Raw genomic sequence first — 3,174 nt, forward strand, 5'->3', positions numbered from 1 at the left:
TCGAATGGACAAAATTTGTATCAGCACTTCTTTTGACATTATTAATATGGTGGAAAAAAATAACTTTTTTATCTGCCCCCATCAGAATGTTTGCTTCTTAGACGAAGCATCGTATAATAAGGTGAATGGTAAGTAAGGTCTATAATTTTAGTCGGTTTCCTCTGAGATATTTCAAATAAAAATGTTTAATATAATTTTGCCCGTTTTTATTTCCTCTTCGAGATAAAAATTATTTTATATTAAACATTTTTTCATAGCGTGTTTCTGGGAAAGCCATTGATTGAATTCCCAATATGCTCAGTCAGTTTAATAGAACAATGTATTATGATAATAAATTATTGAAAGAATTTTAATTTTGTCCTTTAAGTGTGCAGAAATTTGATCCGAACAAAAGTAATTTTACGTTCCACAGAGAAATTTTACAATGTTAAATTTGTTCGGAACAAAATTTCTACCTATTTAAAGTATAAAACTAAAATGACTTCAATCATTTATTATCATAATACAATGGTCTCTTAAATTGACTGAGCATATTGAGAATTAAATCAATGGCTTTCCCAGAACATTCTCCAAAATGTTTCATATAAAACAATTTTCATCTCGAAATGGAAGCAAAAGACGAGCAATATTATATTAAAATTTTGTTTTAGATATCTCAAAGAATAACTCATCCCTCAAAAAGTCAGCGAGCCAGTTTCTACATCAGATGTTCTATCATATAATATAATACAGCCAAGGTAATTGAAATTATTAACTTGTTCGATGGATTCGTTATTTATTATAATGTCCACACCTGTGGAGTAACGGTCAGCGAGTCTGGCTGCGAAACCAGGTGGCCCGGATTCGAATCCTGGTCGGGGCAAGTTACCTGGTTGAGGTTTTTTCCGGGGTTTTCCCTCAACCCAATATGAGTAAATGCTGGGTAACTTTCGGTGCTGGACCCCGGACTCATTTCACCGGCATTATCACCTTCATATCATTCAGACGCTAAATAACCTAGATGTTGATACAGCGTCGCAAAATAACCCAATAAAATAAAAAAATGTATTATAATTTTTGTTCTTTCAGGCATTTTTTCCTTAAAACTCATTACTTTTATTTTCTTTTTTGTCTAGATCATAGCCACAGGCTATCTGATTTAATCTAAACAGTGCTCATTGTACATTGTCTTCAATTATCAAATTCACTCTGATTATCTGCAATTAATATCTTAGGCTATTTATTGTTGTGTCATTTATAGATTTAAAAATTTAATATGGTTGTATATTTCTTGATGATAACCAGAGCCGAAACCAGCAGACAGCACTAGGGGTTGCTCTCATCTCTCTAGGGGTTACAACTAAACTACAGTAGGTATTGAGATGAATTTTCGTTTTATGACATCGGACACAATTCAATAAACATCAGGTATAAAATTATTAATTTAATATTTATTTTAGATGGGCAGGGCATGTAGCATGTATGAGTGAATCCAGAAATGCGTATAGAAAATTAGTTGGAAAACCTGAGGGAAAAAGACCTTTGAGGAGGACGAGACATTGACGGGAGGATGATACTAGAATGGATTTGAGGGAGGTGGAATACGATGGTAGGGACTGGATTAATCTTGCTCAGAAAAGGGACCGATGGCGGGCTTATGTGAGGGCGGCAATGAACCTGCGGGTTTCTTAAAGATCATTTGCATGTATGTATGAAGAGCTTTTTTTCAAAACTAAACATGTCCAAAAATTACGAAATTGTGTTCTAAATCGATTATGGTAGATCTATCTGACATTTAACTAGATGTAAATTTATTTTTCAAAGAAAGTGAATACATCCCATTGAAACAGCATTGTGAATATTGATTTTTGCATAAAACTGAACATGTCCATCCAGTTCATTTCTTCCAGACATTTTCTTCTCGAAACTGAACATCTCCAATAATTACTGTATTGTTTAACATACTTTTTAAAAGCAAAATAGCACATGTTCAACTTAGTAGTAACAGGTGTTTAAATTTCACGCTATTTTCAACTGTTGTCAATGAGCGATCAAGGTCATTTTGGAGCATTTGAACCTTCCAACAATGGGCTACAAAAATGTAATTATTTCAGCAGTCTGCGGCATTGCGTTTCGGCGAATTGCAGTCAGCATGCACTGCATTATGAAGTATTGCTGTTATTAAAACTATTATAATGGATGTTTCTGTTTGAGAAACGAGCAGTGAATCAAGGAAGAAGGGAAGATCAAAATCTTTGGTAGCACAGAAGAGAAAAATGAGAAGTACGGAAATCCTGATTCTCAACTAATTCATTTAAAACAGACCATGCTCGCACAATAGTAAGGCTTTCAGATACAACGTATTAACATTAAGTGACCTGATGAAGAACAGGAATAAGTTGTACTCAGCTCAGGGGAAAACACAAAAAGACGCAGGTATTCTGCATTTTATACCAGCATGTGACACACAGAAGGAGCAACCAAGGAAAGAAACAAAACGAAAAACTATGTTAAATATTTTTTTACGTTCGACTGCACATGGAATGGTTGGTACTTGTAAGAACTTATTTTATTTATGAATAGGAATATCGAAGACAAGACTCTTGCGTGTAGAAAAAGTAGTGAATAGTGGAGAAATTCCCAAGGAGAAAGGAGGAAGTGACAAAATGTCCATGGCATACATATCTAAATAGCCTGGTAACTTCTCTTTGTACGGAGGAAAGACCCGAAAGTTTGCACTGCAGCCTGAGACTTATTGTGCTTAGTACTCCTATTATTGTGAATGATTGGGTAACCGAACGGCCGCGCTCTTGTACACGTACAGCACGCTACACTGTGAACTTAACCCGGACTATTGTATAGATGATGATGATGATATGTGAATTAATGATGGCGAAATGCGTTTAAGGTCCAACGCCGAAAATTACCCAGCAATTCTGCTTCAATCGGTTGAGGGAAAACCCCGGGAAAATCCCAATCCGGTAAGTTGTCCCAACCAGGATTTGAACCAGGGCCCGCTCGTTTCATAGCCAAACGTGCTGACCATTACTCCACAGCGGTGGACCAACTGAACTCTTACTTAATTTTGTAAAAGAATGTCAATTTAATGTGTTCAATGTGTAAAAACATTCATTAACACGAATTAGGCCTACTATTAATAATTAATAATAATGAGTGTGATGAAGAAGAATGATT

The sequence above is a fragment of the Periplaneta americana genome, chromosome 14 (genome assembly GCF_040183065.1).
Source record: "Periplaneta americana isolate PAMFEO1 chromosome 14, P.americana_PAMFEO1_priV1, whole genome shotgun sequence".
Taxonomy (NCBI): Eukaryota; Metazoa; Arthropoda; class Insecta; order Blattodea; family Blattidae; genus Periplaneta; species Periplaneta americana.